Source organism: Rhinoderma darwinii, chromosome 10 (genome assembly GCF_050947455.1).
Source record: "Rhinoderma darwinii isolate aRhiDar2 chromosome 10, aRhiDar2.hap1, whole genome shotgun sequence".
NCBI classification, from domain to species: Eukaryota; Metazoa; Chordata; class Amphibia; order Anura; family Rhinodermatidae; genus Rhinoderma; species Rhinoderma darwinii.
In genome coordinates, this window is record NC_134696.1 from 19,434,485 (window position 1) to 19,449,837 (window position 15,353).

The window sequence follows — 15,353 nt, forward strand, 5'->3', positions numbered from 1 at the left end:
CCACTTCTTTTTAGTAGGCTTCGTTTAGACGTGGCTGAAAATTCCGCTGCGGAGCATAGGCTGCGGTGCGGAATTTGGTGTCCGCAGCATACAATGGATGTTGCGGACCAGTGGCGGACTGGTTGCGGACTCATTGCGGAAGTTCTCCATTGACTTCAATGGAGATTCAAAATTCCGCAATGAAGTCCGCAGCTGTCATGCACATGTTATGTGTGCTGCGGATGCGTCTTGCTTTTTTGCCATGACATTTCTTCATTCTGGCTGGACCTATGTATTTCTAGGTCTACAGCCAGACTGAGGAAGTCAATGGGGCTTCCGTAATTACGGGAGCGTTGCTAGGAGACGTCAGTAAATAGTCACTGTCCAGGGTGCTGAAAGAGTTAAGCGATCGGCAGTAACTGTTTCAGCACCCTGGACAGTGACTACCGATCCCAATATACAGCAACCTGTCAAAAAAATAGAAGTTCATACTTACCGAGAACTCCCTGCTTCTTCCTCCAGTCCGGCTTCTCAGGATGACGTTTCAGTCTAAGTGACGGCTGCAGCCAATCACAGGCTGCAGCGGTCACATGGACTGCCGCGTCATCCAGGGAGGTCGGGCTGGATGCCGAAAGAGGGACGCGTCACCAAGACAACGGCCGGTAAGTATGAAATTCGTTTACTTTCACTAGGGAAAGTGCTGTCCCTTCTCTCTATCCTGCACTGATAGAGAGAAGGGAAGCACTTTTACCGAAGTCCGCAGCAGCTAGACCGCATCAATTTACTGCACATTTTGGGCAGATCCGCCGCAGAATCTGCAACGCAGATTCTGTGCGGCATTGATTCGGACAGCTGCGGAAGAAATACGCCACGTGGGGCCATGCCCTAACAGAACAGAAAAAAATGCACACAGTGATTTCATAGTGCTGGTCTAATACACACAGGGCAGTTACTGTACAAGGATTATCCAACCAGTGATGTCACAGTACTGGAATAATGCACACAGTGATATTACAGTACAAGAATAATCTAACGATTCTAACTGGAAATGTCACAGTACATTTATAATATGCACAGTGATGTCACAATACTGGCATAATACACACAATAGTGTTACAGTACAAGGATAATCTAACCAGTGAAGTTACAGCAGAGGAATTATAAAAATGATGGGCATAACGGACACTAATGTGTCAGCACAAGAATACTACAGACCACAATATCAAAGCATAGGAATAATGCATACAAAATGTCAATTTGCACACAGTGACATCACAGCACAGGAAGCAAAACACACAATGATGTCATAGTTTAGATACAATGCAGAAAATGATGCTGTAGTGGAGGGATAATGCACACACCAGGGGCATAACAGGCAGCTATGCTACTCCATAGCAATACTTGTTCCAGTGTCAACAATTCTCAATGTATATGTTGATGTAAAACTTGATATAGAAATAACATTGGATCTATAGTGGGAAAGGAAGGAGAGCTGAATTCTTTATGAAACTACTACACAAATGAAGTGTACCTGGCAGCCCCTTGCTCAGTGAGCTTCGTTACATAATAGCCCTATTAACTGTGGACCGGAGGTAACATTTCGGCACAGATCAGGCGCTCTCTGCATATGCAAAAAGTTACCATCTGTTGTACTAATCCTACCACGTTAGCGCAGAATGTAGAAAGTAATCATGGCGAGCTACTGAGTTCTCCTCTGAGAATTTCTGCAATGCTCTGGAATAAAGAAAATCGGTTTTGTGTAAGTATATTATAAACATATGGTTTGTGTATATATATATATATATATAATGCATAAATGGTCATAATGTGGTTTAAAGGAACAGTGTCACTACCAACTTTGTTTTTAATATGTTATGTGTTTTTGTGTGATAGATCAATAAATTTTATTAATGTATGTTGCTGTTTTGTACTTTTTACGTTTTTAATTGATTAGCTGTTCTATGGGGGCTGCCATTTTTGTTTCCATTACTGTGTGTGTCGATTAACGACACACACAGACATGGAATACGGCAGCCACAGTCCCATAGGGACTGCGAACGGCTCCCGTCCCATTGACTGCCGTGTACGGCGTCTGTGTGTGAACTGCGCATGCGCCGCTCACACACAGACCAAAACTGAGGCATTTGCTAGAGCGAAATCCGGCGCCATGTTCATGTCGACCGGAAGCCGCGGCAGGAGTGTGAGATGACGAGTTCCGGCCGCGGCTTCCGGTCATGTGTTCGCAGCGAAGGCGCAAGAAGACCAGTCGCAAGAAGGTTGACAGAGAGGAGGTCGCGTCAGGAACAGGTAAGTTCTGTTCATGTGCGTTTGTGTGAGCAGCCTTTGGCATCATACCAGGGAAGCCTGTGGCATCATAACAGGGAGGACTGCGGCATCATAACAGGGAGGACTGCGGCATCATAACAGCGGAGGCCTGCGGCATCATACCAGCGGAGGCCTGCGGCATCATACGAAGGGAGGCCTGTGGCAGCATACAAGCAGAGGCCTGTGGCATCATAACAGGGAGGCCTTGTTGCATCATGTCTGCGGAGGCCTGCGGCATCATACCAGCGGAGGCCTGTGGCAGCATACCAGCGGAGGCCTGTGGCATCATATCAAGGGAGGCCTCTGCTAGTATTTACAGTGTGGCATCATTTACAGTGTGGCATCATTTACAGTGTGGCATCATTTACAGTGTGGTAGCATTTACATTGTGTCAGCATTTATAGTGTGGCAGCATTTTTAGTGTGGCAGCATGTACGGTGTGGCTGCATGTACGGTGTAGCATCATAGTAGCGGATGCCTGTGGCAGCATTTATAGTGTGGCAGCATTTACAGTGTGGCAGCATTTACATTGTGGCAGCATTGACCGAGTGGCAGCATTGACCGAGTGGCAGCATTGACAGAGTGGCAGCATTGACAGAGTGGCAGCATTGACAGAGTGGCAGCATTGACAGAGTGGCAGCATTTCCAGAGTGTGTGACTTTTTGATCATTAGTTTACCAGGAGGAGAGGGAGCGCGCCAGTGAAAACACAACCGTGAGGAGTGTATTCGAGGAGCATAGATACTTTGAACAGGTGCGGGAGCGAGGGGACTACCCTAAACGTACAATAATTGGAAATTATGTTTTTTAAAATATATTATTGTACTTCTTTTAACAGGAGGCAAAGCAACGCTATCAGATACAGACGACGACAGCAGCAACCAGAGCGGATTACCAACGTTTAGACGAACAGGCCATTCTGAGCAGCATAAGTTCTGAATTCTCGAAAGTAAGTAATCCCTAACATAGGTAGTTCATATAAACATACATGACACACAAGTTCATCAGAGGAGCCAAACTATGCAGAGTGTTCAGACAGGGATGACATTCTTCCAAAGCGACCATGTTGCGCATAGTGCAACGCTTGAGGTTGATCAATCCATTCATAAATTTTTTATTTTATTCTTCTGTAGGAAATATAACTTTGACATGCCGCATGATTGGCTGAAACGTTCTGTAATACAATGTGAAGGTACGGTGGTAATATGTGACAAAGAAAGGGGTTTTCACCTGCTGCTAAAGGATCCGGTTTGATGATGAGATGAGGGAAACAAGTTGTTTTCATCTGCTGGTGAAGGTCCATAAACATGTGACGAAGCAAGTTTATTTCATCTGCTGATAACTTCTTAGTGTTTGTCGTTGACATGTGTATATTTTCAATCTAAATCTCTTTCCCATTTCCGTCTACAAAATTCTACTTTTATATGTTGGTGCCTATCCGTCGATGTTGACTTTTTAACAGAACTATATTTTTGTGACTATGTTCCAAAAACTTTTTGTGTTATGCATGTAAATTTTATATTTGTGTTTATGATGGGACACTTATTCTCTGTTACTGTGGAAGGCAGTTATGGCTTCATCAATAAAAAAAAATTTGGTTATAAATGCTATTCTCTTTAATTCACTGTCTCTATTACATACAAACAAATCAAAACAAAAAATGTGTTGGTCAGCCAAAAAAACCTATACTCAAACATTGACATGGTGAAACTGTCTGGCACTGAGATCATTGACGGTTTTACAATGATAGTCTAAAACGACACACTATTTTGTGCCTTGGTGAACCGTAAATTCCCAGTGCCAAACAGTTACCTATAAACAAGGTAACATGTAGAATACTCACTTCTCCACATGACAATCTACAACACAACATAGGTCACATTTGGGTGATAAATATGGGTGACTTCGCAAGCGGTGATCCAAGAACTGCCACTAATGTGATGTTATGTCTTCAAAAAACGCTGTGGTCAATATAATTTTAGACAAACTATAGTTTTACTCTTGCACTTAGAAAAGGCAAACTCACACATCTAAATTGTAATTGTAAGTATGTTAGTACACAAATACACCTGATTCGGGGTATCAACTATCTTTATGTAATCCATCGCTGGTAACGTAATGATCTTTTCTCATGCCATAATATTTACATTTACTTTTTTGATAGAAATGCCGTCGTGCATTGTCTCTAGTTGTGACAGTCGGTCTAATAGAGCTACTTACTCTCAAGGAGTGACCCTGCATGTTTTCCCAGGCAACATTGACAAGATAAAAGTTTGGCTCCAACAGGCCAGACAATCGTTGGACAATCTAGATGCACTCTCACAAAGAATTTTTGATGGGAAAAAACAAGATTTATTTAGACTATGTTCAAAACACTTTGCAGAAGACTGTTATGTTTTTAAGTCGGAAAAGAAGATACGATGGCTGAAGGAAAGTGCAATTCCCACGATATTCCCTTATCAGGAAACAGAGTGTCCACCATCTAAACGGAAACGTACAGAAGAGGAAGACACTTATTCTTGTGCAACACAATGCATGCAATTGCCTTTGCCTACTACATCCACCAACAGAATTACATACGCTTCGACCGGTACCTCAATGCAAAACTATCCACCAACGTCAATGTCCAAAGTCATGGGAGTGAAACATGTAAAAATAGGTGTCAAGAGGAAATTTTTCGAAAGAAATGCAGCAACAAACACCCGACATAAGACTTTGTCAACGAGAGCCACCAACACACCTTTCAAAAGAATAAGAGATGCAACCACTCAATCACACATCTTCACAGTGGATAGAGGATGCCAGTTTCCAGAGGAAGAACTTTCTTTTGCTAACCAAATAACAATGAAGTTGGATCATTTTTACCCATCTACGTTCTCAACCCCCCGCTTACAAAGACAAACATCAAGCAAAGTCATATTTGAGGATCCCGAGGAAAGCTTTGTTTCTTCTACTGTCATAAATGATCCAACAGATCTGGACTACGAACCACCAGATTCTAGTTTATCATTTGACAACGTGACAACAAATTTGTTTTCCGAACCAGCAGATGAAGAGCTAGTAAAAGAACGTAAATTTTTGGTTTTGATGCTACACCGTACATGCAGCCACACCGTACATGCTGCCACACTGTAAATGCTGCCACACTGTAAATGCTCCCACACTGTAAATGATGCCACAGGTCTCCGCTGGTATGATGACACAGGGCTCCGCTGGTATGATGCCACACCGTACATGCAGACACACCGTACATGCTGCCACACTATAAGTGCTGCCACACTGTAAATGCTGCCACACTGTAAATGCTGCCACAATGTAAATGATGCCACACTGTAAATGATGCCACACTGTAAATGATGCCACACTGTAAATACTAGCAGAGGCCTCCCTTGATATGATGCCACAGGCCTCCGCTGGTATGATGCCACAGACCTCCCCTATATGATGCCACAGGCCTCCCCTATATGATGCCACAGGCCTCCCTGATATGGCTCCATGATATGATGCCACAGGCCTCCCGTATGATGGCACAGGCTCTCCCTCTATGATGCCACAGGCCTCCCCTATATGATGCCACAGGCCTCCCCTATATGATGCCACAGGCATCCCATATATGATGCCACAGGCCTCCCCTATATGATGGCACAGGCCTCCCGTATGATGGCACAGGCCTCCACTAGATGATGCCACAGGCCTCCCCTATATGATGCCAGAGGCCTCCCCTATATGATGCCACAGGCCTCCCCTATATGATGCCACAGGCCTCCCTGATTTGATGGCACAGGCCTCCCTGATTTGATGGCACAGGCCTCCCGTATGATGCCACAGGCCTCCCTGATATGATAGCACCGGCCTCCCGTATGATGACACAGGCCTCCCGTATATGCCGACATAGGCCTCCCTTAGATGATGCCACACATAATGCCTATTTCGGCGTTACTTACCGCCTCGCTGTTCCCCCACGGTGGTCCTCCCAAGTCGCCTCGCTCGTCCTCCTACGTCGCCTCGCTCGTCCTCCTCCCTCGCCTCGCTCGTCCTCCACCGTCGCCTCGCTCGTCCTTCCACGTCCGATTCCCTGGTACACCTCGTCCTTCCTTGTCCTCCTCGTCCGACTCGCTGCTCCTCCTCCGTCGCCTCGCTCGTCCTTCCACGTCCGACACACTGGTCCTTCCTTGGCCGCCTCGTCCTCGAAGTGTCCCCTCGCTGGTCCTGGTCCGCCTCGATGGTCCTGGTCCGCCTCGATGGTCCTGGTCCGCCTCGATGGTCCTGGTCCGCCTCGATGGTCCTGGTCCGCCTCGATGGTCCTGGTCTGCCTCGATGGTCCTGGTCCGCCTCGATGGTCCTGGTCCTCCTCAGAGCGTCTCCTCGCAGGTATGTTCGCACTACAACCTCCTTCCACTGTGTAGTCGCTTTGAAAATGGCGGCACACAATGTAAGGAGGTTTGAAGACATTGAAAGCCCTCCCTCTCCTGGCACTTGCCAGGATAAGGGAGGGGGGATTCTGTGAGCTCACTAGAGCGAGTCACTTTTCCCAAAATTTGCAGCAGAAAAGCTATGTGGTTGCTTTACCACATGCAATGCTGCAATTTTGTGAATGGCTCCATCTAGTGACCAGAAATGGTAAATACTATAAAATTGAATCCAATTGAATACAATTTATAATATTTCCTGACTCTCCCAAAAAATAAAAAAAATTGGAACAATGTTTAATCACCCACACACTGAATGTTTAATTTTTAAAAAAAATACATGTTTTTAGGGCAACACCATGCCTTTAAGGTTTTTTTTGGGACTTTACCATTGATGGCCTATCCTTGGGGTCCAACTCCCAGCACCTCTGGTGATCAGCTGAATGATGGAGGAGTGGTTCTCCACTTCATTGTTTACAGCGCCGTACATTTAGTTGAGGCTCTGCCTGGTACTGCAGCTCACAACAGTTCTGTCTCATTTAAGTAAATGGGACGGAGCTGCAGTACCACGAACAGCCACTACCAAATGTACGGCGCTGTGCCTGATAAACAATGAAGGGGAGCGCCAAAGTCCCTTCTTACAGCTGATCTGTGGGGGTGCCGGGATTTGGACCCCCACTGATCTGATGCTGATGACCTATCAATATTGCAGTTCTGGAAAACCTCTTTAACAGATTGTAGATGTAAAACAGATAGAAAATTTTTATGATAAAAAAATAAAAAATAAAAAAATTAATTTACGACGCTGCAAAACTTGCATAATAATATAATACGGACGGCGACCGGGGATCACAAACGTTGCCATGACAACGGATTGATCCCAGAAGCTGCTTGCTATAGAGACCTACTATAGAAAAGTGAACCTGCCGCTGCATAATCTTACTACGTAGCATTTGACGGCGTTTGTTCAACAGATTTTTTTTTTTCGGCTTATCGTCAAGAGAGGGATTGAAAATGGAGGTTTGTTATAAACAGCAGATTGCATTATAAACCACAGTGAATTATTTAAGACCCTCTTCCCCGCACCTGGGTAAATTATTGATCTTGCGTCACCACAACAAACTCTTAGAGATAAAGGCACAAATCTCAGGTGATAATATAGAAAGCTTTTATATAAACGCAGCGCGGAAAAAACGTACGGAAAAATATATTTATATATTTAAAGGGCACACGCGTCCTATTCTATTCATTTTCATACGATCATTTCTTAAATATCTGGGTTATTTTTGACCAAATTGACATTTTTGAATTAGGCTGGATTCACACGAGCATGTTCGGTCCGTAAAGGACGGAACGTATTTTGGCCGCAAGTCCCAGACCGAACACACTGCAGGGAGCCGGGCTCCTAGCATCATAGTTATGTACGACGCTAGGAGTCCCTGCCTCTCTGCCGGACAACTGTCCCGTACTGTAATCATGTTTTCAGTACGGGACAGTAGTTCCACGGAGAGGCAGGGACTCCTAGCATCGTACATAACTATGATGCTAGGAGTCCGGCTCCCTGCACTGTGTTCGGTCCGGGACTTGCGGCCAAAATACGTTCCGTCCTTTACGGACCGAACATGCTCGTGTGAACCCAGCCTCAGAATTGGTCACAACTTTATTGACAATTAGGGTATGTTCATACGGGCTATTTTCTGCCATTTTTCAGGCTGGAAGCAGGACGCCTCTAAATATCTGCCCATTGATTTCAATGGGAAAAATGGGGTTCTGTTCCGACGGGGCCTTTTTTACAGCCGCGAAAAGTGCATGTTACTTCTTCAGCCGTTTTTGGAGCCGTTTTTCATAGACTCTATAGAAAAACAGCTCCAAAAACGGCCGTGAAAAACGCGACTTTGAATAAAAAAACGTCTGAAAATCAGGAGCTGTTTTTCCTTGAAAACAGCTCCGTATTTTCAGACGTTATTTATTTTGTGTGTGCACATACCCCTATTATCAGATGGTTGGAACAATTAAAATGGACTCTTCTCCCTAATGCCCCCTGCATACGACCGAGCCCATAATCACGGTCTGTGATTACGGGCATGGCCAGCCGCGGACAGCGGGAGTGTTGGAGCACGGTCTGTAAAATAAAAAAATAGGACATGTCCTATTATTTACGGAAGGCTTCTACGGCACGGACACAGAAATGAATGGGCCCGTAATTACTGACCATAATTACGGACGGAATCTACGGTCGTGTGCATGGGGCCTAAGGTTTTGTTAAAAAAAGTTACAAAACCATTTGGGGTTTTGTATATGTTTGTATTTTTCAGTTCCATCCACTTGGTTGCTTTCTGACTTCATTGCTTATTACAGCCCCTGCTGGTTCAGTGTCTGCACTTATTATAAACTGCTGAGTTGTATAAGAGATGTGGTTTTTGCACCCCCTATACAGCAGAAATACAATTACATCTCACAAAATGCAATACAGCCAGAGCTCATATGTACTATTAGGATGTGTTTACATTTTTGGTGCATTTTAGTTGTTTTTTTGGTTTATTTTTACCACAATGGCCTGATATTACATTGTAGGGGAAAAGATTTTTAATGAAAATCCCAATCATACAAGATCCAGCTAAGCTTATCTTATATGGTTTTATTGCGGGGTTCATTTATTTATCTATGGTTTTGTTGTTTTATTGTTTTTATTGTATTTTTCACCACTGACATCATTAGGGGGAAAAAAAAATGTCATGGTTTTTGCAGAGTTTCTCACAAAACAGTCTGCTTATTTCCAGAGACAGTGCCACTATTGTCCAGAGGCTGTATCTGCAGCTCAGCCTCAGTCACTTAAATGGGATTGAGCTGCAATACCAGACATGGACATGAGTGGCGCTGTTTCTGGGGGGGGGGAAAGCAAACTCTTTTTTTCTAATCTTGGACTGCCCCATCAATCTTACCAGTACACATTAATGTGTCATACAGAGACCAGCAGAATTCTGAATGCAGCTCCGGATCAGGGGCAGACATACCATGTGTGCAACCTGCGCAGCTACACAAGGGCCCAGTGGGTAGAGTGGGGTCACTGCCACCTTAAAAACAGCATTTACTGTCTATTAGACTGCATGTAAGGGACCGAGATAATGCATAGTTAGAAAGACATAAGGCGGGTGTGCTACGATGAGCTATGGGAGAGCACGGGGCCCATATACTCTTCTTGCAGAGGGGCCCTCTGCTGACTGTCTCCGCCCCTGATTTGGATGTTATTGGAATATAAAAGTGGTAATAATTCAAGATCATTACACTATATGTCAGGTATCGACATACCATATGTGCAGCCTATTCAGGTGTCCGTATTTGCGGACAGTAAAAAACCCTTAGGCCCCATGCACACAAACGTGTTTTTACGGCCGCAATTCACCTGAAAACCCATTAATTTCTATGGGCCCATTCACATTTTTGCATTGCCCAGGAGCCTGGACTGCAAAAAGATAGGACATGTCTTATTATGGCCAGATTTTGTCCAGGCTCATTGAAATGAATGCACACGGCCATGTGCACGGCCTGCGATTTGCGCGCAAATCACGTGCCGTGCACACCACTACGGTCGTGAGCATGAGCCCTTAGTGTCGTGTGCATGACGCCTAACCTGTAGACAGACATTCGTATTGTGGAAAGAGAAGACAAATAATAGGGCTCAGTGAAATTGATAAAATATTTCAACTTTAATTGAATATAGAAAAACAAAAAGAAAGATAAAAATGAAGGGATAAAAACCCAATACAAATTGTACATTTAATTCACCTCCAACGTATCCGTGTCCGTGTTATACTCCTAGAAATATCTAACACTACAGAAAGATATTTACCTTTTATGTTCTAGATTTTTTATATTTTTTATATGGCTCTCCTCTATACCTTTTCTTTTTTTTTTTTTCCTTTTAAATAATTATCTTCATCTCTAGAAATAAACCTATATTACCAGCTGTTAAATTTTATTTGCAGGGTATTATTTTAAATTACCACCAAAGTATTACACTGGCAGCATATTAAATATTTCCATTCAGAATTCAGCTCACAAGTTAATAAAGAGCCGAAGAAGATACAGAATTAACCCGTACCAGAGATATTACACTGGTGGGGAGATTATGTGGAAATTGTATCCTTTCTTGTCTAAAAAGGAAGAAATGCAGAGACAGATAGATAGATAGATAGATAGATAGATAGATAGATAGATAGATAGATAGATAGATAGATAGATAGATAGATAGATAGATAGATAGATAGATAGATAGATAGATAGATAGACAAGAGTTAAAAAAACAGATCCAGCAACAGCAATTTGTTGATGGTTTCCCTGATAGATAGATAGATAGATAGATAGATAGATAGATAGATAGATAGATAGATAGATAGATAGATAGATAGATAGATAGATAGATAGATAGATAGATAGATAGATAGATAATCTAGAATCTCACACAAGCGGAAGTCTAGATAACAGATTTTCTTGTATTTTTTATTGTGTCCTCTATACTTGAGTTTTATATACTTTTCTCGGATCATTCTATAATCCAGAACATTTAATAATCCGGCACCTGCCAGGTCCGATACTTACAGTGTATATATATATATTGCAGCTTGCGAGGTCTTAAAACTACAGCCGGAAAACAGCAATTCATTAATCCTCATTTATTATGTATATAATGATGCTGAGACTAAGCAGAAATGTGGACAGGACCATTTCCAAAAAAATCTACAAAAAAAAATTGCCAAGGTTGTGTCACCGGACCGAGCGAATTGATCAGCTGAATTCTCATAAATATTCCATCAAAATGGCTTCCTCCGCGGGGAGCGCCTTTCCTGCTGACGGGCGAGAATCATCATTTCTACTCGTTGTGCAGTTTGTTTCACTGTTTGTTTTTCTAAAGTAAAATCCAACAAAATATATTTCTAGAAACATTGGACTCGGATGCCAATAAGAGATAAGTGGTTTGTGCCCCCCAGGACTCCAGGACCCCACTTTTTGTCTTAGTTTTCATACTTAACCCCTTCCCGTCGTAAACAACTTTCAGATATTAATTTTCGTTTTTTCCTCCCCGCCTTCCAAAAGCCATAACTTCTTTATTTTTCCGTCGATATAGTCCTATGAGGACTTGATTTTTGCGGGACGAGTTGTAGTTTTTCGTACCGCTACTTATTGTGCCATATAATGTACTAGGAAATGGGGAAAAAATTATTTGTGGGGTATAAAATAAAAAAAACAGCAATTCCGCCATTGTTTTTTGTGCGCCGTTTTTACGGAATTCACTGTGCAATTAAAACAACATGTTAGCTTTATTCTGCGGGTCAATACGATTACGGCGATACCAAATATATGTAGTTTTTTCTATATTTTACTACTTTTACAAGTAAAAAACTAAGTGTACAAAAGAAAATTTATTTTGTGTCGCCAAATTCCGAGAGCCGTAAGTTTTTTATTTTTCCGTCGATTAAGTGATTTGAGGGCTTATTTTTTGCGGGATAAGCTGTAGTTTTTAATGATAGTATTTTGGAGTACATGCGTCGTTTTGATCACTTTTTTTTATTCTATTTTTTGTGGGAGACTATGTGACCAAAAAATAGCGATTCTGGCGTTTACAATTTTTTTTTGGGTTTTTATGGCGTTCACCGTGCGGGTTAAATAATAATATATTGTAATAGTTCAGACTTTTACGGATGCGGCGATACCAATTATGTTCATTTTTTATATTTTTTACTATGCTCTAGGGGGAAATGGGAAAAGGTTTTTTTTTTAACTTTACATTTTTTTTCTACACAAAAAAACCTTTTATTTTACAAATTTTTACTTATTTTTATTAGTCCCCCTAGGGGACTTCAACCAGCGATCGTTGGATCGCTTGCACTATATACTGCAATACTAATGTATTGCAGTATATCGTGATTCTGCCGGAGGCACAAAGACGGCGGACCTGGCAATAGCAACCGCGGCATTTAACGGGTTAAACGAGCAAGATCCCGCTCGTTACTGTGAAGTGTCGGCTGTAACATACAGTCGACACCCGCATCATATGGAGCGGTTTCACTCCGTGATCCCGTTCCATACTTCCCCTACCCGGCTATGACATACCCATAAAAGTCAAATGTCGGGAAGGAGTTAAGGGCCATCTTTTGGGTGTGGCTTCTGGACGAGGGCGGGGCTTAGCATGCCAGACCGGCTCCAACATGAGGCATAACTTGAAGATCCTGGGTCCTAATGAAAAATCTGTTTTAAGGGCCCCCCATACCACCTACCATGGGACATTTATAATGCTGGTGTCTTCCTTTGTGACGGGGGGTCTTTGGGCACCCTCAGTCACAATGGCCTGTGCGCAACTGCTACCTTTACATCCCCTTATAATATTCTCATGGTATCACATATCACTACCTCCTGAGAGACCATCATACCCTGTATACAAAGCATATAAATGTCCCCTTTATTAAACGGTATGAATTTTGCAAAAAGTCCTAATTAAAAATCTCCTATCGTTTTATGTTTACAGCTCTTATGCAAACTTATATGTCTCAATGGTTACAGACTACAAACAAACCCTGTGTAGTCTCTTTCATAGGCCCCTCTTCTAGTTTCTGTAGATAGGAAAGAAAAGGATTCAGAGGTAGGGGAGTAACACAGGACTACAGAATCAGACTACGCAGGGATTGTCTGTATTCTGAAACCATGGAGACACATAGATCTGCATTTATTAGAGGAAGAGGTGACTTTGGCCTCGTACCTCCCCAAGAGGCAAAGTTGTATGACTCGTCCCAACTTGATAGAATATGAAGATGTAAAGTTGTTGGAGCGTTTTTATCACGCGGTCCATTGTATTCGGGTATTGTGCTCCGGCCTCGTCTGATACAATGTTACACAAATACTTTTATTAGCTGCCTGTATTTTAGTGCATGTTCAGTAAAAAAAAAAAAAAAAAGATAATTACTTTTTTTACTTGCATTAAAATTGTCAAATGTAATCCACACATGACCCTTAGGAGGAAGATAAGCATAATTTAAAATCAATTTCTTACCTAATTGGGTAAAACCTGCAGTAATGTAGATAACACCACAGTAATAATCTTATAGTGTGAATACAAATGTAATATATAAATATATAATAGCTGACACCTTCACCTTGAACAATGGTGTTTTGTAATAATTCCTGCAAGTTCAAAATTGTAAGAAAATTTTAGCCAAATGGCCATTAAATGGTGTTTTTAGCTTTGATCGCTGACAAATTTTTCCATTCACTAACAGCAAGTAGAGATCTTACAAATGGTTAGGAATCGAAACATAACAATATGTATATGTCACTACCATTGGCTGAGCTTACCTGCTATCAGCTAGCACCTTAAACCCCGCCCATTAATATGGTCACATCCAAAGCCACACCCCTTTTCTTCATAAACACCCTTGTGAAGAATTCATTTAAGGAGGACCTCTCCTGACATGTCTATTTTAGTAAATACTTCTATTTCCCATGAAATAACAATTCTGGAACATATTTTCTTAGAACTTTCCTTCACCATTCCTCTATTATTCCTCCTAGAAATGTATACATTAGTTCACAACTGTATGTAAACATTTTTATTGTCAAAGGGGTGTGCCCCTACCGTGAGCACTGATTGGACAATGTCAATCCGTCTAGGAACACCCCCCCCCCCCAACTGGTAACACCCAGTTGTCAATTTATTCATACATTTCTAGGAGAAATAAATGAGGAATGGCACAATGCAGAGTTCTAAAAAAAAGATGCTCTACATATTGTTATTTTTTGGGGAATGTAATTATTCAAATACATGTCAGGAGAGATGACCGATGCGCTTTAAAACCCAGAACATATATGTACACCCTTATACAAGTACTTCTTAAATAATTCAGCAGTAAATGTGCTCTAAGATGGTATACAATATAAATATTCGGACCTAAAGAGTAGCCATATGGACATATGTGTAAAAAAATACAATACCAGCCTCAAGTTGCTTTTCTCGAGGGACTTGAATTGACATTAAGTGCAGTACAACGATAGCGTACATATAACAGTGCCAGAAAGCGTTAAGGTTGTGTTGTAAAGTGTGGACCCTCCAAATTTTGCTCACACATAATAGTCCCATAATGCTCACATATAATAGTCCCATAATGCCCACACATAATAGTCCCATAATGCCCACACATAATAGTCCCATAATGCCCACACATAATAGTCCCATAATGCCCACACATAATAGTCCCATAATGCCCACACATAATAGTCCCATAATGCCCACACATAGTGCCATACATTGCATAAAATCAGTTCCCATATAATAGTGTCATGCATTGCCCACATCCCACTGCCATACATGTCACTAATATCAAGCAGTTGTGCCATTCACTGCCCCCACAAGAGTGCCATACAGTAGGCAAATAATAGATATTTACATAGCGGTGCCAAATACCATTGGGTATATATATATATATATATATATATATATATATATATATATATATATATATACAGTGGAGGAAATAGTATTTGATCCCTTGTTGATTTTGTAAGTTTGCCCACTGTCAAAGTCATGAACAGTCTAGAATTTTTAGGCTAGGTTAATTTTACCAGTGAGAGATAGATTATATAAAAAAAAAAA

At 42.0% G+C, this 15,353-nt stretch overlaps 1 long non-coding RNA gene across 1 annotated transcript; it reads left to right on the forward strand.

Annotated features, from left to right (window-relative positions):
- The first annotated feature begins 2,976 nt into the window (after nucleotides 1–2,976).
- LOC142661403 (uncharacterized) lies at nucleotides 2,977–3,616 on the forward strand. Its single transcript, XR_012850724.1, has 3 exons — nucleotides 2,977–3,057; nucleotides 3,142–3,252; nucleotides 3,437–3,616. It is a non-coding gene; the product is annotated as an uncharacterized LOC142661403 (long non-coding RNA).
- The last annotated feature ends 11,737 nt before the right edge of the window (nucleotides 3,617–15,353 follow it).